The 25,025-nt window shown below is 32.2% G+C and overlaps 1 protein-coding gene across 1 annotated transcript in view; it reads right to left on the reverse strand.

Annotated features, from left to right (window-relative positions):
• The window catches only part of LOC143206843 (uncharacterized), a 58,215-nt gene that overhangs the window by 28,966 nt on the left and 4,224 nt on the right, over positions 1–25,025 (reverse strand). The gene's annotated exons all lie outside the window — the stretch shown is intronic.

A 25,025-nucleotide genomic window follows, 5' to 3' on the forward strand; every position in this document is an offset into this window, starting at 1 on the left:
TGCGGTTTCATCATAATAAATCGTCAACATAATAAATTATAAGGTTTTAAATAACTTTTACAGCCTCATTATTATAGCATATGACATTTCAAAAATTTTTGGCTCATAAATTATTTTCTCTTAAAAGGCATCTTAACATAAAGTTATATATAGCAAGAAAACTACGAGGGTGAATATTTTCAAAGGTAGTCTACATAAATCTTTAGGGTAGAGTGGTACTTGACACATTCTTTCTTCCCACAATATAAAAGACCGCAGGTATATTAAATCTCAATAGGTGCCATATGAATCTATAGAGCTTACACAAGGTGCTAAAGTTTCCCTTTGAAGAGGTACCTGAAAATCTAAATCATATTAACATTACTATTTAATGGAGTGTGAGGGGAACGAAGCTATTGTATAAAACTGTATATAGTGAGTATAAGTGAATATTAAATTGAATCTGTATAGAAAAAAAAATGATGCGTAACAATTTCATATCTTTCAGGTATATTTTAGTCAATATAAAACTCTACTATATTAAACATGTTTTTTGGATTCTGTACAGTGCATTTGCAAGATCAAAGTGCATAGCTAATAAGCTTTTAAGATATTACTAAAAATTATAATCTGAACAATACATATTTAATGAGCCATATTATGCAGTCCTTAATTACTACAAAAACTACAAAATGTTATAGGTTTAATCAACTTGATTATGCTAACATTAAAGTGGACCTTAGTTCTGTGCTCACTTTTTGCTCTAACACCTTACTAGCTCAAAAGGTTTAAAAACCTCTTGCATCGTCTTTTACTACTGTTGCCCTGTTTAAAATGACATGGTGGAGAAGTGTTTGTTCATGACTCATTTTTCTATGGTAATTACTATTTCTGCAGTATCAAAGGTCATTAACAGCACTCAATACTCTTTTTGAAACTGCTGAATTATGTCCTGGTTGTTGACATAACCCAATATCTGGATGACATCACATATGTTCATATGAGCTTAAGGATTTGCTTATACGTAGTGCGTTTATTTTCTCTTGATAGGCCAGAATTTCTTCCAAAACGCCAGTACATTCTTCTAAATTTAATATTTTTTAAATTTTATGTTTCTTTACATGAGACTTCCAGTACAACGTAATTGCTAAATATTCTGCTGTTTTAGCATAAGCCACTTGGATATCATTTATTCTGATATATTGATTTCCTTTATATGGAACATTGATGTGGGTAGGTGGAATATCATTCAAACTGCTTCTCTATTGCTGCTAGCTCTAGTCCAATTGTTAATTTTGTTTACTGACGATTACAAAATCGTCAGCAAAAGTAGCTAGTGTACTGTGTAGACCGGGGTACAACTCGGGAATATCACCGGAGTACAACAGATAAAGGGCAGCCATTTTCAATACGCTACCTTATGATATTTCCGCTTATATTTCTTTCAATTACGGATACAAATGAAAATATGAAATGATACTAAATGAAACTGTCTCTCTGAAGACAAGATAAAAGCTTGCAGTTTAAGGTGAATGGCCACCAAATGACGATTGAAGTAGCTTAGTTTTTCAGTTACACTGTCTATAGAACCATTCCACAAGATATATTATGGAAATTTGGGTAGAAATAGTGTTATTTCGAAGATTATTAAGGTGCAGACGATATTCAAAAATACTTTTATTACAACTATAAGCTGTCTAGATGGGACAATGACAACGGATATGTCTTTGGCCGTTTCTTTAGAAGGGAGGTGTTATATCGGGCGGCTAATACAGTCTTAACTATGGACTGTGTATTCGCGCAAACGGGACCATGTCTTTGCATTAAAACTGAATGGCGTGACGAGGGAGACATCTAAAAATAGACATCGAAATAGGGGTTTAGTTTAGGTCATGGGGGATTTGAACCCTCAGTGCCGTTTTGTATTGCAGTTCAACAAGTCGCCATTTTTTTCCATAAAATGAAATAGTTTTTCAAGATAAATCAAAGTGTTTTAATAGTGTTGAACTGTTGTTGCAAACCTTTCACATATCATAACTTATGTCATCCTCTTTCATCTATTTGACATTTTTATATTATTTCATTCATTAAAAAATCCATTAAAATTCCGGCTTGTTTTAGTCCTGCTTAAGTCTTGTATTCATATTCGTATTGGATTTCATATTATATGCAATGACGGCATTGGTATTTATCTTGTTCATTCCTTGAATTATTCTTACAATTACTTAGTCCTTTTGTTCTAATATAATTCATAGTATTTCTCTTGGTGCTCTGTAAAATGCCTTTTCCAAAATAATGAATATTAGGTATATCTATTTCTTTGGGATTGAACTTTTCCCAATATTTGTCATATATTGAATATACAAAACTACCCTTTCGTTATTCGCTCTGCATTTCTGTTAGTGCTTGGTTGAATATAAATGTTGTTTGATATTTAATTTTGCACATATTCAACATTGTCACAAAATACTTGGCTTCTAATTATGCTTTTTGTCAAAATCTCAGTGTAGGATGTACCCTCAAACCAAAGCAAGCATTTAAATAAGCAATCAATTAAAAAGTGAAGTGGTTAAAAATTTAAAAACTGCTATCAACAGAATGCACCCTTTACAACAAAAATTGTTTATTTCTTATATATAGAGTTTAGTTTAAATACCAATTTCTTACAAAGTTTGTTAAAAAAAAAACTTTAAATCCCAACTGATAAAGACAAAGCCGACAAAATAATCTTTAATATAATTGTATATAAAGTAGTGTAAAAATACCCTTCTCAACTGAATGTGTCCCGCATCATGTTAATTGCAATACGAGGCAGGAATACTCGATCAATGACTATAAGAAGAAAAGACAATGGGTGAGCAAAATCAATTATTACGCTATTCGTGTGAGGTAATACACGATAGGCTCAAAACGCCCATTGAACGAAACTCGGAAGAATGAACATTGAACAGTCACAGTTCGACAACCGTGTTGCCGGCTTAAAGCTGAATCGATGAGTAGGCTGAAACTTATATCAGCAACGAATATAAAATCTCCTACGCTTTTAGAGGAATGAGAACGTGCATTAATTAGACTTGAACAATTAATTCTGGTTTCGTCAAAAATAGAAAATATGTGTAAACATGAACAATGGCTTTTATTGTTGGCTTGGAGGTTGTGTGATTTTTTATTGACAAGGTGAAGCTATAAAACCCATAAAAAAGAAACTTTATATTAGGTAGTTGCGTATGTTGATAATGTTTTCACTTTACCAGGTGTACCGGAAAATCATTACTGATTTTTCATCAATATCAGATGTCGCTGGACTTAAGTATGCAATGTTATGATTTGACGCATATGTAATTTTATTCTACTGATATCAAGTTTCTATCTTTCAATACTATTATAGATTTAGACCTCTTTGAAAATGTCAAGTTTCGTGCGTGAAAACGCACATTTGCGGCATATATTAGTTTTCTCATTTAATCAAAAGAAAATAGCTGCTAGTGAGCATGCTGTAACCTTAAAAAGATGTGAGGCGTGGTTTCGCCAATTATGAGGAAGTTAGAATTCTTCATAAAAAAGTCGTTGTTTTTTGATACTAAGTTAATAATATAATAAGTAAATTATGTTAAAAGGTAAACTATGATGTTTGTAATTGTTCTAAAATTGTAATGGCTAAAAAAACGAAAAAAGTGTTCCTCAAGTATCACAGAGAAAAAAAATCATTATGTAGATCAATGTGTTCAATCATGTGTTAAATGTGTTAATCAATTATATAGATGAGAATCCTACAAGGAAAAAAATAGAAATCTGCAAAAAAGTACACTGACACAGAATTCCAAAGTTTAAAGAAAAATTTTTCGAATAAAGTGAGTTTCGGGCAAATTGTTAAAGATTAGGAATTATTTGAATACGCGGACGAAGAGGGACTTGTTTTGAAATGGTTAAAATACTACCGGGATAAAAATTCGTCAGTCGGAGGATTCCTCAGGAAAAAGCTTAACAGTTCGCATTAAAATTGGAATATTCAGTGTTCCGTGCTACCAAAGGGGGAGCTTTATAATTGAAAAAAAAAAGATTATTTTTCGAAAAATATGTGGTGAAAGTGCAGAAATAAATGAAAACGAATACGATAAGTGGAATATGATCCAAAAGATATCTTTAATATCGATGAAATAGAGCTTTTCTACAAATGTCTACCGGACAAAACCTTATCATTCAGAGGCAATAAGTGTCATGGCAGGAAAAAAAAACAATAAACTTTTCTTAACAGTATTGCGAGGAACAAACTGTACGGGGACATAAAACTTAAACAAGTTTGCACAACAAATTACAAGTATTCAAGTTTTAAAAATGTAGATACACGTCAGTCACGAAGAGAAGGATGACTAGTGATTCTTTTAACAATTATCTTAAAAGTCTTGATGAAGAGAATGTTTTTGTTAATTATACAACACATGGGGACATTTTCAATCTAACAAACATAAAAATAAAGTACTTGTCTGCGAATATAACTTTGAAACTCAGTCGATGCACGTTGTAACACGTGGATAATTGCCAAAACTTAGATTGAGGCAGTGCTAAGACCCAGTAAAGAGTTCAAGAAGAATTCAACCTTCAAGAGAGTGAGTTTGAAGGGTTGTGACCTTTGATGATGATTTAGCCCCGTGAAGAGAACTTACTAATGATGAAATTGTTACATCTATATTATTAGTTCCTAATGAAGAAAGCCAGGAAAGAAAGTGTAAAATTAATCAACGTGATTTTACAATAAAATATGCTTATAATGCTCTAGATGTAATAAAATCTGTATTTCTGAAAAAAATTTGTTGTAGGCAAATCCAACACAGAATTGGATTGTGCTTTAGTTATGATAACTAACACCGTTGGTAAGCAGACCACAGTTTATGATTTTTTGCAACAAAATGAACACTGAAACTAGCATAATTACATTGTTGATTTTTTTTGATATGCGAATATTGTGATTTATATTTGGCTGAATTTTGATTAAACTACTGTTTTTTAATAAAAGTGTGTTCTTATTTATTAGTGGAAATCGTTCGTTTTAACAGAGTAACCGGATGAGTATATGTAAAGTATAAGTAACGTAATATTGAGATTAATAAACTAGTTTTTGTACTTTATTAAAACGAATCGTAATCCAACCTAACCTCTGTATAACAAACCTCAAAGTAGCAAATAACTAACTAAAATAACTAGCATAACAAATATTTTTTAATTCCTTTCAGTTTCGTTATATCGAGATTATACTGTATAAGAAAGAAATATTTTATTATGAAATATAAGATCTCGGAACTTCAATTGACTTGCTTCAGTAACATTACTATTATCATCATTACTGATTTTCAAAATGTTATTTAAGCTGTATGAGAGTGCTCTAGTCATCTCATCGTCCCATCTTAAAATCAGGTTTACCCGATCTATAAAAAAGGTTACAATAATAATTTGAATTTGCCCTGCAATCATTTTGAAGGTAATAAACGAGCAAAATTCTTTTTGCAATCTAAGAAAGTGACATTCACGGTAATAAAACTATGCACAAAATAATTTTAATTATATTTAAAGTTACTTGTAATTTTATTTAAATGGCTATTTATGAAGCTATGGATGGATCATTCTATAACAATTTGATTACATAAAACAATTCTAAATTAACTATTCTCCGTTATTGAAAAATAAGAATAAAAAATGCAAATATATCAAAATAGTAATATTATATACGCACGCGGGAACAAAAGAACATAATACTGTCTATTGTCTGTTTTTAAATCTAATTATAGTATACGATTACCACCGTTTCATCCGATACCGAAGACCAATAAAGTTAAGTGACCTTTAATTGAACCTGTATAGATCTTTCCATACAGGGACATAGCAAAAATATTTCAGTCATGATTAGAAAATTAAATAATTTCCTTGTCTTCATTTTATTAAATATTGGGTTGCCTAGGAAATAATTTTTAATTATTTATCATTGTTCGTGTGATGCTTTTTGGTAATAGTCATTTACTTAGATGTTACTTAAATATCAGAGCATTCTTAATAAATATTATTGACCAGAAATCATGTTAGGAATTTATGGGGTATATATTATTTCCATTGAAACGCGAATAATTTATTGGTGGATGTGAGTGATCATATATTATCATAATGCAACACAATTTATGAGCTCCAATTTGTTAAAAATATTTAAAAATTATTTTTATAGTACATTAATCTTGAAGTTTGAATTGATACATCATAGACGATATGATATACTTTATGTAACTTTATATAATGAATCAGCAATTACCTTAGAATCAACTGAAATGTACAGATATCAATCTCTAGATAAATGTTCTGACGAATCAATCAATACGATTTTATAAATATATAGAGAAATCACTAAAAAATACAAGCAACCTCTTTTGTCTTTCATATCCTGTCTATTATAGCCAACATCCTCAAGACACATTTCAATTTCAAAGCTTATATATGTTAACTAAACCCTGTCATTTGGAATCACGGAATAGAAAAATTCAACTAGTTCTAGTAAAATCTAACTCGTCAAGGTAAGCAAGATTAACAGAAAACCCAGTCTGGTACGTAACACCATCACCATTCTAAAAGGATCAATCCCAAATTCTTTAGTTTACAGAGCCTTCATCACATCTGAACTAAATTCCTTAGGGATATCAAGATACTCTCCTTCAAAAGTAAAATATTCAGTCGAGCTTTCCTATAATTTTTTAACATTTGCCGTAGAACGATTTGCTTTTCATTCGAGCATCTTTCCTTCGAATATTCTTCTGATGTCTGCAAACTGCTAGTGTTAATGAAGCTAATATCAGATCTGGGCTATGCAATGGATGGTAGATTGGTCATATTTACAAAAACAACTGTAATCTGTAGCCACCACAGCTCATAATATACTACACCTTAGTGATCCTACCATATGCATAGTAAGACTTTGCAGTCCTGAATATTATGTTTCGGTGCCGATATCCATGGATCCCCTGGACCAATTCATGACTTTTTATGTTTAGAACTGTCATAGTCATCCTATTTTTATCATCAGTAACAAGATACCACAGAAAACTCATCTCTTTTACATTTTATTGCACGAGAATCAATGAAACCGCGGTGTTGAAACTGTTCGGCATTTTCAGTTGATTCGCATAGTAGCCTTTTTCTATTTTGGATTTATTCTGAACATCTAGAAATGGTTGATTATTGTAACTTAATCGCTTCTGATGTGCCCTGACTCATAATGAGCGCAGCTTTAGGAATATAAATAAAAAGATTCCCGAAATGAGCAATAAAACCCGATGCTTACTTACTATAAAAAGCTAAAAAAAAATATTAAAGAAACATAACACACAAAGTCATCCTCAAGTAACAGTAAGATGTTTGAAATACTTTCTAACTTTAATGCTGAAAGGGATGTGTGGGAAAGTATACATGGGAGTAACTGATAAAAAATATTTCTAATAAAAATAAAATATTTACTCAGACTTCAGACTTCACAAAAAATAAATAATGAACTCACTAAAATTAAAAAATAATCAAACTTAGATTTTTAACACAAAAAAAACATTTTAAAATAAAATATGTACCTAATAATCGTTGTTATAACTAAATAAAAATAAACAAAAGCTAACAAAAAGGTTAAATAATAACTTATCTACTACACGTATTTTATATTCTACTATATACACACAATTTAGCTTAATACCTACCTAAACCTATATATCTATTTTTAATATTATTTTAACTACTACCAACTGACTACTTTGAACTTGTTGCCGAACTCAAACAGTTATATTAATTTGATGTTATATGATTTGTTTTGTTGGTAATTAATTTTTTGTATATATTACAAAATTATATTATTATACACAAATATCTAATTATTTTAGATAAGAAATACGTGAAAACTTTGTAAGTGCCTTTGAAATTTGAGCGTTTGCCTCAATTTTCCCCCCTCCCCCCAGCAGATCCTGACTTGATTCCAATGGGACTACTTCGGAAGTGTTTTTCGAATAAAAAAATAATTTTGAAAATCGGTCCATAATTGACGGAGAAATCGACATACATACATTAAAAAAATATACAGCGGAACATAGAACCTCCTCCTTTTTCGAAGTCGGTTAACATGTACACGCATAAAAGAACATCAACGATATGCGAAATATGGAGATACAAAATATACAGATTTCAATGTTTTGTGCATACCGTTCAGTCAGCTTTGGCTGAACACTGGATGGACGTAGGCCACAACATTTAAGTTCGATAAAGTCGGGTCTCTACAAGTCGCCAGAAACAAGAGATGCATTTTTACAGATTGCTGGGTTAGTATTCTTTTTAAGGAGCTATTTTCGAAGGAATCCCTAGATTTGGATTTTTATCGCGTATTTTTAGTTAATTTCTAATAAAAAAAGAAGGGTATAATTTTTATGTTCAGTAGTAGTAATAAATAAATGATTAGTGAAACAATAAACATTTTACTTTATTTTATGTTATGTCTCACATCATCATCATCATAGCTGACACTCGGAAAGAGTTTTTATTTCTCAACCGATACGCTGGTATTGATGCCATAGGACTCTCCAATTCTCTCCGCCTAATCTCGCCACTCTCTGCCTTTGGTAGAGTGAGTCTCTTATTTTTCAGATCGCTCTTTATGATTTTGAACCTTGTATTTTTCTGGAATTGCTGCTCATAATATTTCTTTCGGCGACCTTCAGATACCCACAGTCAGTCAAGAAATCAAGAGAATTGCAAGGGGGCATAAGGAAAGACTCCATTCTCATACTAATATTGAAATATTGCAACTCTTGGATAACACCAGAACAGGACACAGACCCAAAAGAATCAAACCATCTGATCTTGTGCAGTGTTGTGTAGTGAGGTGCATATATTAAAAAATTCAGCAGTGACATGTATAAACATTATTTCACCAGAGACTGAGTTAGGGCCGATGGGTCCTCCTAGTTATATACCTAGTTTTAAGTTAGCATAAAGACAAATTGTAGGTTAGACGGAAACGACTAGTAACAATATATTAATTAAATAATAAAAAAAAATCTTTCGGCAAACATGTCTAAATCATTGTAACCTGTGTCTATATTTGTCCCATAACTGTACACTGACTAAATTTGTTTTAAATATGACATTGAAAACACTTGAAAAAAAAAAGAAAGAATACAAAATAATAAAGTTTTTGAGCTAGGTTTTAGTGTAATGGAACCTTTGTAAGATACCTGCAGAAATGTCACAATATTTGGAGGAACATTCAACATTAAAACTCAGATTTCAACGCTACCCAATGTGAGGGTCAGCGTATACAGTCGAAAATGGATAGAAAATTAGGAACCAATACATGCTTTCAGCATTTAATACATTTTTCCAGAAACCTATGGAGTACAAAAATATTATATACACAATGAGCCACTAGGTCTAATGCTGCTTTCTCTTCTCTGCTTATTTCTTCGTCAGTTTTCTTTATAATTTATATAATTTTCATAAACACTTTTTCGAAAATACAGGAAAGATCAAGTTACTGCAATTCCCAATATTTACAATATTATTAGCAGAACGTTATCCGTAATCGGCCTTTAATAATTTCAGGGGTCACTTTGGCGGTCTTATTACACTTTTAAATAATAATTTCATTGATTTTTTAATGTTCGTAATTTGTCCACTATTTGCTCGTCTGTCTGAAACTGTCTGTCTGAAATTTCAGGCGGATTGAAGTTGTGAACTAACATAGTCTACTAGAATTTGGATAGAAGCTTGCAGTTCAGGGTGAATGGCCACCAAATGACGATTGAAGTAGCTTAGTTTTACAGTTGTACACTGTTTATAGAACCATTCCACAGGATATATCATGGAAATTTGGGTAGAAATAGTGTTATTTCGAAGATTATTAAGGTGCAGACGATATTCAAAAATAATTTTATTACAACTATAAGTTGTCTAGATGGGACAATGACAACGGAAATGTCTTTGGCCGTTTCTTTAGAAGGGAGGTGTTATATCGGGCGGCTAATACAGTCTTACCTATGGACTGTGTATTCGCGCAAACGGGGCGATGTCTTTGCATTAAAACTGAATGGCGTGACGAGGGACACATCCAAAAATAGACGTCGAAATAGGGGTTTAGTTTAGTACCATTTTGTATTGCAGTTCAACAAGTCGCCATTTTTTTCCATAAAATGAAATAGTTTTTCAAGATAAATCAGTGTTTTAATAGTGTCTAATGTTGCTTTCTCTTCTCTGCTTATTTCTTCGTCAGTTTTCTTTATAATTTATATAATTTTCATAAACACTTTTTCGAAAATACAGGAAAGATCAAGTTACTGCAATTCCCAATATTTACAATAATATTAGCAGAACGTTATCCGTAATCGTCCTTTAATAATTTCAGGGGTCACTTTGGCGGTCTTATTACACTTTTAAATAATAATTTCATTGATTCGTTAATGTTCGTAATTTGTCCACTATTTGCTCATCAGGAAATTGTTTCTGGGGAAAACATTATTTGTCGAATTGTGAATCCGTGTGGTGGGTGGGTTTACGAAGATTTCATACATTTTCTGAATAGTGTCGATATAGAATTTACGATTTCGATTCGAGATATCATTCCTTAATCTCCATATATAATTAAATAGCAAAACATTTTCTAAACTCTCAAGTATTTAGGAACTAAACGTATTACAAACGTGCACTTATTCCCGTTTTACTATTTACTATTTAATTAAATTGAACCTCAAGCACAGCGAGGCATGGCCGAATAAAGCTAGTGTTAATTAATTATGAAAAAGGAACGAGAATTTTCAGGATTCAATAATATTTAACCAGAACGACTAGCGCTTTCCGAGAAAATAGAAATTTGAGAGTGCCTGCCAGACTTTGAGTTCTGCTCGTATTATATTTTCAAGCGACCTAGGCGAATAAGATTAGACGGCTCTAATGGAATATCTCAAAAGACGGTTTTTATATATCGGGTTTAGTTCTAGCGACCACAGTTTTATTTTACAGCGGTAACCATTACAACCACAAAATATAATATATACATGACGTGATAGACATGTCGATATTTGTAAACATACATAGACAAAACAACTGCGTTCTTTAAAATATCGCAATAGTACGACGGAAATATAATAATATATTGCATACTTACTGATTATTATAGGCTGTACAAATTAGTTTATATGTTTGGAATTTCGAACATTTATATAAAGAAATTACTACAAAAAGTTTAAAATCTGAAACTTTTTCGTTTTTGAGGAAGCAAACTGTCCTGCAAATTATTCTTACTCGACTCGAATAGGAAAATAAAAGTGATGCTGATACAAAATCAATAATATTTTAATGGTATGATAGCTGGTGGTGTCTTCCTTTGTTGAATGTAAGAGACTTAATTATACTTCTAACACAATTATTACACATATTTATTGTTAGACGTACAACCAAACTTTCACTGTTTACGTTCACCGACCCTTAAACTATGCAAAAATCGTCTGACGTAAAATGCAGTATCGTACAATTGGACATCTTAACGTTGGCGCAGTATATATTAGGTGCTTGTATATATTTCAATCCTTTTTTTACTTAAAAACAAATCTTTATATTAAAATATGTTGAAACAAATCGGTACAAAATGTATTAATCAAATTATTTTCGTAATTTTTACCATATTTCTATCGTTCCTATTGCAATGCGGTGTCGAAAGAATGATTTTGGCTTGGCAGCGATCAAATAATCGATATACTTTTGCACTTCTTCAGCATTTTGAAACCGTGTGCCAGTCAAAGTAATAATTAGAAAGCGCTATGTCTGATGAATATACCGGGTTCGGTAGAATTTCCCATTCGATTTACAATAATATTTTAGTGTAAATGATGTGGCTCGGGAATGGAGGTAGAACGAAATGAAACAGTGGTGTTTACATTATGTGACCGTTATTTTTTGGCTATATAAAAAATGTGAAAAATACAATTCGATAAAACGGATGGCAGCGGTGTTAACTGGAGACGAGGCTTGGGCAGTCGATGGTGGCACGTCTAAACCAAACGATGGTCGAGTACTGAATCAATGGAAATACCCTTCAATAACATCCCAGATAAACGTCTCGGGGTTGCTACCTATTCGTTATCGGGTTCTAGTTGGCGCTGCTGGCACCCTGTCCGTGTTCAACATCTGGGATTATATTTCTGGGTATTTTGTAGACCTTTATTCCACGATGTAAAATTCGACTGCCTCAAGGTCGCTACAGTATGTTCCTTCATTACTCTTTTAACGTGAGGTCAAGTGTTGGCACATAAGAGAAGGACTTTGCTTCTGTTACTCTCTATTACTCTCTTTTTTGCAACAATATATCGTCGTATTTATTCAATTGACAATTTTACATTATTTAATGAATGGCGTCTTCCTTTTGAACTTTGAAACCCTATTTTAATGTAAAAGATATACAATTACAGTCAATTACAATACGGCAATCTATCATGATAGTTTCATTACCTTCTTAGATTTCTTCACCTATACGGCCCTTAACTCGAAAATCATTTCAAAAAATAAAATATTAAGTGGATGTATTTTGATCACTGATATCTACTGAGTTATTCAGTGCAAACTGACACTAATCATGGAATGGTAAAATTTAATTTTGGACATACTTTATCTTAATTGTTTAATTTGAAGAAATCTGCCGTCGAAGTCCATCAAACACTTTTAGAGGAATTTATGATTATGATGCTCCATCATATTATAATTATCGGTTTGGTTTCAATAATTAAAAGTAGAAATTTTGATGTTAATGGCAAACAACAGTCTAGCGACCTAAAAAAGTTTGAAGGCAATGAATTGCAAGATTTATTAGCTGAAAACACAGCTCAAAAGAAAAGTTTTTCAAAAAAAACAGAAAAGTTTCAACCAGCTTCGTTCCAGATGTTTACATGCGATAAGACATATTTAATAAAAGGGAAAATGGTTTAATATGAATTGGTTGAAAATGCCATTTTGGAGAATTTTTATATGGTGGCTTCGTTGTTTGCCAGGCACAAAAATGTACTAGGACATTCTCGGGTACAAAAAGACATCAGATAGTTATGGATTGACCTAGATGAACAATCAACACAGAATATTAATATTGATGACCATAAAGTAGAGTCAATCAATATATACACATCTGCAATGTGTAGCTTATTATGATCTGTCAAAACCGAATTCAAATGTTCAATTCAATTCAAAACTGCCAATGTCTATCAATTTCAATTGAACAAATTTAATTACGTGTTGTTGCACAACAAACCAGCGATGATGAGTAACAGATTCAAAGTCCTCGTTCACAACGATGGGCAACACATTACTTGACTATAGCAGCTCGAATAAGAAATTCTGCCGCATCCAGCGTACTTATGATTACTAGATATAGTGCCTTATGATTACTACTTGGTCGGATCGTTACAACGTGGTTCAGTTGGAACACGGTTTCAAAATGTTGAGAAGTGCAAAAATGAGTTAATGATCGGATTGCTTCCAAATCAACAGCGGACTATCGACACAGTATCACCATGTTGTGAAAAAAAAATATATTTTTTTAATCCCTTTTTTTTTCTAATCTCAATAAGTATTATTATATGATCTCTGTTATACAATATAACTATCCTGATATGTAGTAGATCACATCAGTAAGTGATCTGCTTACAAACTTATGATCTAAATCTTATTCTAGATACTATTTTAACTTAATCTAGAGATAATTATATTACTTATATGACTACGCCTATTCACTGTCATCGCGTACTTTTAATTGTTTTGCGAGTGCATTGGAATGCACTAATAGTCTTTCAGAGTACTAACACTTCGAATCACACTCGTTATGGGTTCTAAGGGGATATCGCGCTGAATCAGTTTGTTGGAGGCGTAATATGGGGCATCGACGATGACTCGCAACCCTTAAGGAGAGCTATGTTAGATTTGCTATTAGTTCCCACAGTTCAATACCATAGGTCCAAATGGGCCTATGGTATTGAACGTATAGCAAAACCTTGTTATCTAATGATAATTTAGATTTACGCCCTGTCAGCCAATATATTTAGATTAGGTTAAGCCCAAGTTGTTTGCGTTTTGTCAGTATATGTTTTTTCCATGTCAAACGTCGATCAAAATGTATTCCCAGATATTTAACGTTCTCTGCTTGCGGGAGCTTATAATTATTCATTTTTACTGAAGGGCAAGTTCTTCTACAAATGATGAATGTCACATGGGTAGATTTTGTCTCATTTGCTTTGATACGACACTTTTTAAACCACAATTCGACTTTTTTAAGATTAAGTTGGAGGTTTCTTGTGGCTGATACTGGATCCTCTTGTGATGATAAAACCGCTGTATCGTTAGCACATGTTGCAACAGTAGTGTTTCTTAAGGTCAGTAGGTTAGCTGTATACAATATAATAATGGGTTAGTGTATTTGTCAACCTGTTTCACAATAAAATGTCTGTCTGTGAGGTACGATTTCAGCAATTGAAAGGGCGTATGGGGCAAAAGCTTTTTCAATTTAATATGCAGTTCAGTGTGCCATACCTTGTCGAAGGCTTGAGATAAATCGAGAAATGCAACAGAGCAATATTTTTTATCATTTGGGTTTTTATTAATTTTGTTGACATATCTATATATTTGTTCTGTTGTTCCGTGTTTATTACGGAAGCCCAATTGATGATCTGGAATAATATATCTCTCATCTGTGATCATTTTCAGTCTCTTAATGTAAATTTTTTCAAAAAGTTTAGAGATCACAGGTAACAGGCTCATAAGACGATAAGAGGAGACGTCTTCTGATTTTTCCCTGGTTCAGGAATCATAATGATTTGAGCCACTTTCCGAGTGCTAAGAAAGTATGGCATTAAATATGAACGTTATTAATTTGATGCAATTTCCTGAGAGCTCTTTTTTAAGATTCTTTGAGTAATTAAGTCAAAACCAGGGGCTTTTTTAGCATTGATTTCTTTAACTACTGTTTGTTTTACTTCATTAACAGTAAATTTCTCATGTGGCAGATCCATTTGAAACGGAGTGTTAAGAAAGTCATCCATATTATTTTCTTCTGTTGTGGATATTTCAGACGGGTACGGATTAAATACTGTTTTTAAGTGTTTATAGAGAACTTCTGCTTTATCTTTATCATTCCTAGTCCAGCTAATGTTATCAATTTTAATAGGTGTATTATATTGTTGCTGTTTTTCAATCTTTTTTGTTGAATTTTCTCTTATTTTCTTCTGTTCTGATTTGTTGCCAGGTTTTTCGCACTTTTCTCTTTTCAGCAATTTTTTTATTTGGAGATGTTATATAATTAAACTTTTGTATAGTATAGTTTTTGTTATATTTATAGCTGTTGTTTCTGAGTCTCTTTCTGTTTTGAGAGGTAAATTTAGGGATATTAAACTGTCTAGATTCTCTGTAAATAATGGGCAGTTAGTTTTGGTGTTATGCAAAGAAGGTGGTTTTGTTTTGTTAAGAATATTTGAATTGACTGTTATAATAACTGGAAAGTGATCAGATGATAGATCATGTGTTTTCATTGCTTTGACCAATTCTCTGCCTTTTGGTGTTATTAATCTAGAAGTCCCACATTACATGTTTTGCATTGTAGTCTCCTCCGGCCATGAATCTATTACCCAGCGTGTTAAAGAAACCATGGTATTGTTCTGTCTTATTGTTGTGTTTAGGTAGACAATAGATAGCACTTATTGTTAATGGCCCGTGTACTTCTTCAATGGTTACACTGGTGGCTTGTAAATATTCCTTGCTGAATTTCTCTTTTTCATAGTGTTTTATGTTTTCACGGATAATTATAGATATTCCTCCATGTGCTTTATCATCAGGGTGTTTCGTGTGATATAGCTTATATTTCGGAATCCGTAAATAATTTTTATCCGTGAAATGTGTTTCGGATACGGTCATGATCAATATTTTGTTCATATAAGAACATTTTAAGCTCCCTGGCATGTTGCTGGAGGCCATTAGCATTTTAGGCAGCTACTTTGTATTTGCTGTTTGGCTATGTCATTAGCCTAGCTTGTTAACGACGACGGTGAGTATTTTACTTTCTTTAATCACCATTGTACTCATTTGCTCCATAAGTTTACCCATCATTTCTTCTAATTTACTAATAGTACTTACAGGTTCAGTGGTGATTGCCATTGTCTGCGTATTAGGTCGGGTCTGACTGTTGGTTACTGCGTGTGCGTATGATAGGATGTTGTATTGGTGCATTAGGTGAGTTAAATTTAGAGTATGTAGTAGCATAAATATCAGTTTTGTAGCAAAACCTCGTAACTAAACGATATCTACGAAAAATCATTTGCAAGAAGTATCTGAAATAATTTCTCGAAAATAACTTTCAGCAAATTGAAATAAATAAATACATGATAAATTTGTTTTAATGATGCAACGCACGAGATAGTTAATTGAAAAAAAAACGTTATCCAAAAGCGTCGGTTCGTAGAAGGAAATTGCGACCTGCCTCACGGCAAAAAATAAACCGTGCACATTTTTTAATAAGGCTGAAAGCCCAAGTTTCGTCTTGTCGTACGTGTGTGCATGTGTGGATGGATATCGATTAAAGAAGTGCACTTATGTCTCCTGCCTGTTTCTGGGTCATATTAAGTCTTTGTACTGTACTCGAGATGAGGCTCAATAGTCGACGAAAAAAAAAAGCGGACGCACACAGACAGAAAGTTCCATAATGGAAATATGTCTACGTCATTTTCTCCCCCTAGCTACCACACTCGTCAATAGACTGAGACTGAAATTTAAGTGAAAGAATAAATAGACGTAGAAATTTCAATCGCGATCAATTCAAATATTAGAAACCACATTAATATTTATTTTGACGATATATGAAATAGTCATTGCATATTCCCTTTTTCATATACACTTACATTTATCGATGCTGAATGATTGTTAGAAGTCATTAACATTTGTAAATACACAAAAATAAATATTTACAATGTGATTTGGTCGAAAATATATACCAACAATGAGACAGAGGAAGTGTCTACTTCTCAAATAAAAAAGTGATGTTGGTGTTTCGATATATTGTATAAATACCATAATCTAGCAATTCAGCCAATAATTGGTATTCCAGAAGTAATTCGTTATGACGAGCTAACAATGGAAAATAATAAAATTGTAAATGCTTTTTTGTAAATATGGTTGATAATATGGTTAATAAGTCGACAAAGTAATCGCAGAAATTATTTCTCTAATTTATTTGATGTCCAATTTGCTAAAGAGAAGTGGTCTCCTACTACTTTTCAATATAGTGGTGGATGTATTTATGCGAAAAGTATTTAAAACATATATGGCATCCATTATGATTACTGATCCATTACTAGCTAATATAGATGTTAAAGATTTGAACATTCTTCACTATAAAGCCGTAGGAGCTGTAGTATAGTTTATTAGACTATCAAGCTTGTGTCCAATTATTTATATTGTCACTTGCCTGTTATAATTTTCGTGGGGCTTCTTCACTATTGTCTCCGACAGCTATACTCGCAGTATCATCAGCAAATGTAGCCATCGTAATATTCTCCATTTGTGGTATATCACAAGTGTAGAGTTGATAAAGAATTGGTCCCAGTACACTTCCTTGTGGTACACTTGCTTTAGCTTCTTTTATTGTAGAGTAAGCTTCTTCTTGTTTGATTCTAAACATTCTGGTTGTATGATTTTAATAGTTCGGTGTGTTTTTTTGGTAGCATTTTCTGTAGTTTATGAACAAGGCCTTCATGCCAAACCTTATCTAAGGCTTGTAGCACAAGAATATACACATACACATACACATCTAAGAATATAGCTGAGCATACTTTTTTTACTTTCGTAGGCTTTTTCAATAACATCTGTTATTCTGTGGACCTGATCAATTGTTGAGTGCTTGTTAATAAACCCAAACTGGTGTGTTGGTTTTTCTCTATGATCAGTTTTATTATTTTCAACAGGAGTTTTTTAAAAACCTTAGATATTACTGACAGCAGTGATATAGGTCTATAGGTTTTTATTTCGTTTGGTGACTTCCCAGGTTTTGGGATCATTATAATTTCCGCCATCTTCTAAATGCTTGCGATATGTTTTAATCTTAAGGCTGTATTGATCAAGTTGGTGAGTTTTATAATTCCCTTTCTTGGTAGTTTTTGCAATAATTCTCCTGTTATTAAATCGTAGCCTGGTGATTTCTTAGGATTAATGTCAGTTTTAATAACTTTGGTTAGCTCTTTCGGCGTAACTAATTCATCTCTAACCGAATTTTCAGCTTCTATGTCCGGCAACTTCTGTTCAATATTAGTTTCGTTTGATTTGAAAGTTTTTTCTAGTTATTCAGCAAATGCTTCTGCATTTTGATGATTGTCACGTGCCCAATTCCCACATAGGTCTCTTATAGGTGGACTGTGTAGACATGAGCGCTTTATGTATTTTGTGGCTTTCCAGAGTGAGTAATCAGTTTCTTTATCATCTGTAAAAATTTCTCAGATAGTCATTTATGGTTTTGTTTTTAATTTACAGTATTTCCCTTTTCGGTCTTTGGGTTATATTGTTTAAACTATTTTTATTTCAGGTTTTCTGTCTTGTTGCAATCGATGTGATAATGAAATGTATATTCTAAAACGATTAACTTATTTAATACAGCCGATCTGATTATAGGACATATATAGATTTTATAATAAGACTAAGATAACTAGTAATCGCCCTGTGGTTTATTAAGTTAATCAAGTTCCTCTCATAGAGTAAAGAGAATAAAATGTATTTGATTATAATCTATAATTAAAAAACTATGTTCCAATAATCAACAAAGTATTGATAAATTTGAATTACTATACCATTAAGCATTATAACAAAAATATCATAAGTATGATTATTTTTAACTTCGGAGCATCATATATAAGTACAGATGATCTTTCTCATAAATGAAATAATACATGTTTATATATTAAAACAAAGAATATATGAATAAAAAAATTTTGAAAATGATATTTGATTTTAGAATGCACATTAAAAAAATAACGAACACAATTAGGTAATTTATTTTTACAATTTGAAAATGTATATTAAAGGAATGTAATTAGAATCGTCTATGTACGTAAATAATCAAAATAATCGATACAAGGGTCAAAAAATAAAATTTCATATAGTCATATATCTTATTGTTATGTTAATTGTTAAACACGTTGATATTTATCAATGCTTTAAGATGTTTACAACTTTCCTGTTAATAGTTCGTAATTTATTCTATTTGCCCTATATGTTCCATCTCTGCAAATTATGTAGTTAGTTTCATTTTAGCCGTTGTATTTCATTTCTCACCTAAAATGTATATTTTAAAAACAATAAATACACCAGGCTGATTAAAAGTATAATTTTTTGCCTACATTTTAAAACAAAACTGCATCGTTCTCTGCTGCTTATTTTGCTTCGATCTCGCCCTTGCAGATAGCTCATCATAATTGCCTATTATGGCTTTCATTTATCTACTGCTTTCTACTTTGTCTTATGACACACGTAGAAATTAACAACTCACCAAGAAATGAGAAATTAAAATTTTATGAAGCTATTTTGTAATTGTTAATATTGTTTACAACATTAATTTTAACTCTTGATGCACACATTAAACACATTATTTATTAATTGCAATATTTGGTTAGTGCTTTGTTAAGAAATACATTTACCTATATTTAACCTAAAATGAAACAGATATTAATAATTAATAATTTACAGAAAAATCTTAATAACCACTTTTTCTTAGCTGTTAAAGCAATAGCAAGTTAAATCAAAAGCTAATTTCAAAAATTTAATTATCTTATAAACAAATAGGGCAGACTTGTTATATATCTGGTTTTTCTTTCACAGTTCTATAATACCTTCGGATAAGTTTGTTTTCTCTGCAAAAAAAGTAAAATATAACTTTACGTGATCATACTAGTCTTCATCGTGTTTATCCAAACTTACCATAATTCTTTAGTGGTTCCAACAATACGGGTATAATCGAAACTACACAAAATCTTAAGTAACACGCTTAAACTAAACACACGTAACACTCTTTAAAATTAACTTCGTTTAATAAATAATATTTAAACACACTCACTTTCCCTTTTAATATCATTTCAGATATACAATTTAGGGATTTGTTTTCCCTGTCGGCCTGTTAATACGTAATAGTTTTCAGGATAAACTGTTACAATTATTATGTTAAGAATATGAATGATAAGTGCATGACATATTTTTGGATTAAACAAATTATTAGAAGTATAAGAGGGAGGGGTGAGGAATTTGTTTGCAATAAACAAAACAAAAATACAGAACTCTAATAAATTCTATTAGATTATAGTTACTAATGGAATGTGAAATGCAGTAAATTAATTTTTTGAATTTTATTTAATACATACATATTTTACATTTTTTTAGAAATTGTTTTTTATTTAAATTTCATTGGTTAACGAAATGTGACGTCAGGCATATCACGTGCCGCACCTATATGGCAAATTTTATCAAAGAAACAATCAAATATGTTCACAGCAAAATGTTTTCTTTACAGGTGCCTATATAGAGATTTAAATTGACTAATCATATTACTTGAATGGGAGATTATAAGCCCATCTAGATACTGGAGGTAACGAAACTTTTCTCCAGAGACTTATATTCAGTTTTCTCTCTATTACTCCATGTTTACATATCACCGTTTATGCATAACCGGTCTGACGCCTATTCCTGATTGTATTGCAATTTATTTATTTGTATGGCATATTACACCAAAATATTAGGCCTAAAAATTCTTCCTTGATGTTTTAACCGTGCCAAATTTTACGCCCCGTTTTTTTCAAATAGAGAGGTAAATTTCGCTAAGCCCATTAATAACTGTTTAATTGAAAAGTCCCCGGCCTGACACATAGATGGCGCTACTAAAATTAAATCCAAGTATTTTTTAGTTAGCCATAGCCCTCAAAAGATGCGTGTATACATTTGACAGCTGTCGGATTATTAGTTTGTGAACTATAGCATTTTGAGTGAAGCAAATTTTGGTATTGTGAAAAAAATAGATAAAAAGGAATTTCGCGTGTTGATAAAATATTGCTTTTTGAATGGAAAAAATACAGTTGTATCCGGACACTGCCCCAGGGAAATCAACCATCAAGGATTAGTATGCTAAGTTTAGACGTGGTGAAATGAGCACCGAAGACGGTGAACACAGTGGACGCCCAAAAGAGGTTGTTACGAAAACGTTTAAAAAATCCACAAAATGATTTTGAATGATCGTAAATTGAAATTGAGTGAAATAGCAGACACTCTAAAGATATCAACTGAACGTGTACGTCTATGCTAATATCTAAGCTCTGTGAAAAGTGGGTGCTGCGAGAGCTCACTTTTGACAAACAACGACGAGTTGATGATTCGGAGCAGTGTTTGAAGATGATCAAGCATAATAAACCCGAGTTTTTGCATCGATTTGTGACAACGGATGAAACATGGCTCCATCATTTCACTCCGAAGTCCAATCGACAGTCATCCGAGTGGACTGCACACGATGATTCCGCTCCAAAGCGTGGGAAAACGCAAAAGTCGGATGGTAAGGTTATGGCGTCTGTATTTTGGGATGCGCATGGAATAATTTTCATTGACTACCTTGAAAAAGGTAATCAATAGCGATTATTACACAGCATTATTGGACCGTTTGAAGGACGAAATCGCAGAAAAAGGGCCGCATTTGAAAAAAAAGAAAGTGCTGCTTCACCAAGACAATGCACCATATCACAAGTTAGTGAAAACAATGGCAAAAATCCATGAAATGGGCTTCGAATTGCTTCCTCATTCCCAGTGTTCTACAGATCTGGCCCCAGCGACTATTTCCTGTTCTCAGATCTGAAAAGAATGCTCGCTGGGAAGAAATTTTCGTTGAATGAAGAGGTGTCCGCCGGAACTGAGGCCGATTTTGAAGCAAAGGACAAAAATCGTACTACAAAAATGGTATTGAAAAGTTGGAGGGTCGCTATAATCAGTTTATCACCATTGAAGGGAATTATGTTGAAGAAAAAAAAATAAATTTGCCAAAAAAATGTGTTTTATTATGCTAGGCCGAGGACTTTTCAATTGACCTGTTATATAGAAGATATTTTACATTGAAGATCCATTAATAAAGTGATTTTCTACCGGTCCTATATATGATATAATCATAAGAAATGCGTATTGCTCACTGGGAAGATTGTTGAAGAGTAATATTAATTTAAAAAACGTCGAAGCAATAATACATGCGAACATGTTTTGCTCATCAGGATAATATTTAACACTTTACGATTATATCATTTGATCGATTGCATTCGAGGGGCATCGGCACCAACATAAAACCAAAATGACCTACCTGGTTCCGTTCGGCGTGAAAGCATTTTAGAAAGAAATTATTTACGCCATCGGTGTTTCCCTTCCATTCACTTAATGGTGATTCGACAAATTTATCGCGAGATGGCGCGTTCAGGAGAAATCAAAATAAAACCGTGGCCGTTCTCTTTGCGAAACCTGCGATTTGCTTTTGCAGGACGTTGAAAAACACGTTTTATTTACATAACAGATTAATGCACATACACCGTTCAAATGCAACTCCATCAAAGTTCAATTTATAATAGCCTTCATATATTGATTGAAAAGTTGCCGATTTGGAAACTGCGAATTAATTTTGAGGGATTTTTTGGTTAATTTAAAAACAAATTTAGTAGCCACCAGTTATTATTTCAACTGTCACTTAGTAGCACTTCTGCTTGTAAGAATGAGAGTTTTATTCAACGATAGATGCTAAGAACCCACCAGGGCAGAGTAAAAGTGAATTGCAATCATTAGCGACGTAGGGTGTAGAAATGAGTTTTGTGTTTATTTTTGTAACTTTGAACTTTTATTATCTTCTTTGTCTCTTATTTTTATCATCGGCTATGTTACTACTCACCTTTCGAGAAAGTCCAATAATTGACACAATTCTTGTCTTGTGAAAAAATGACAGGAATAAGTGGTAGTTGGAAGGATTAATTTCTGGTGAATCGAGTGGTTTTTTAATAAATAATAGCATTAAATAGTATTTCGTCAATACAACAGCCAATGAACATCCTCAAAATGTATGACGTCAAAACGTCGTAATGCTACCGTATCAAATTTGAGGTTTACAACGTTTTCCAGTATTGAAGAATGGGAACATTTGGCAACATGGCCCACCAGTACCAAGTCAAATCGAATTTTATGGATTGATTCGGTTACTTGTTCCGAAGCATCAAACTATTAATCCAGGCTATAGTAATAGATATATTAATTTTGCTATTAATCCAAATGATGAAAAAGTCATGACAATTATGATGATTATGACTAAATTCGATACACTAAAATGTATTGTATAAAACTGCCAATGCACATTATAATATTTGTGACGTCATCACGTCGCAATCAACAGACAACCTCATCAATTTAGAATTTTACCGGTTTATAGCTTTTAGTTTATAGCTTTAATTATTATCACTAATGTTTAAAAGAATCTTTCAAATATTTGGTGGTCCACTAGTATCAACCCAAAGCGAATTTTATAGGCCGATTTGGTTACATGTTCATACACATCAGATATGATTCTGTTTCTTTTTAACTAGGTTAGATGAAAAAATCCCGCCCGAGTTTAAAACAAACTTTACATTTTTACAAATTATAATTGACAATATATTTGACGACGTCTCTAATGTGCGCTGGCTCTTTTATTGAACAGGCTATAGTTCTTTATAGGCACAATGTAATAAGGAGCATAATGACTAATTCAAAAACATCTTCATGATTTTTATGTATTAACTTTACTGAATTTTTCATATAACGTAATTTTAAATGTGCACCAAAACATTACATTTCCTAGTCACATGATCACACAAGTATTTGTTGGACACATTACAAAAATCTAATATTATGTAATATCTGGTGTCTTGTACAGTAAATGGTTCGGAGTCACTGATATATATTTTATTGAATAGTGTGAATTTATTAGCGGTTTGTAGCCTGATATGGATGTGATATTTATAGACAGTGTACAACATGTATGACCTCCAAGTCACTGAATCATGGGTCATGCTTCAACATCAACAGCAAAGTCGAATATACATGGCTCCAAGTTAATGCTCTGTGCTATGAGTTGTTAAAACCTAATAAAGTCATCGATGGAGATTGTTATCGACCACATGTTACAAAATCGATGAAAACATACTTGGAAACACTAAAACAGGAAGTGCTACACAATCGGTCGTATTCTCCAGACCTTGTTACTATTTGTTCCGACATATCAGTCATGATCTGTCTGAGCAACGCTTTACTCCTTATGAACATACCAAAAAGTGGTTCGATTTGTGGATAGCCTCAAAAGATATATCGTTCTTTCGATATGGAATCCGTAAATTGCCTGAAAGATGAGTAAAAGTAGCGGCTATCAATGGACAATACTTTGAATAAAATACATTGTGCCGATTTTTCAGAATGAAGCTTTCGATTTAAAAAAAATATTCAAAACTAGTTTATAGACCTATACATTTGTATCTGCATGTATTAATAATGTATTATTTTTTCAGTAGGCTATCGATAACACAATTTTGATATATTTTAGTAATTGTCGGGAACTTTATCTCAACAATATTATTCTCATAGTTTCCATCTAGAGTGCGTGCATTATTGGGTAATCTTTAGACAGTATACTGATAGATTTTCTTACGTAATTTTCTAAAATTCCATCACGATTCATCGTTAATAAATCTGGAATACTCCTTTACATTATCAATGCCATAAGAGTTCCATTATTATTTTTACAATGAATAAAATATACCGTACGGTGGTAGCGAATATATAAAATTTTTTCATTGTATATTAAAAGCATATGTCTGATAAAATAAAATATGTATCTTTGTGGAAATGTGAGTCATACATTGTGTCTTAATTTTTAAATAATATCAACACTTGTATTTATTAATATTCCGATATTTAGGCGAGCAAAAGTGACTTTC

Source organism: Rhynchophorus ferrugineus, unplaced genomic scaffold (genome assembly GCF_030347505.1).
Source record: "Rhynchophorus ferrugineus isolate W39M unplaced genomic scaffold, kcgeb_rfMv2 rfM1, whole genome shotgun sequence".
NCBI lineage: Eukaryota > Metazoa > Arthropoda > Insecta > Coleoptera > Curculionidae > Rhynchophorus > Rhynchophorus ferrugineus.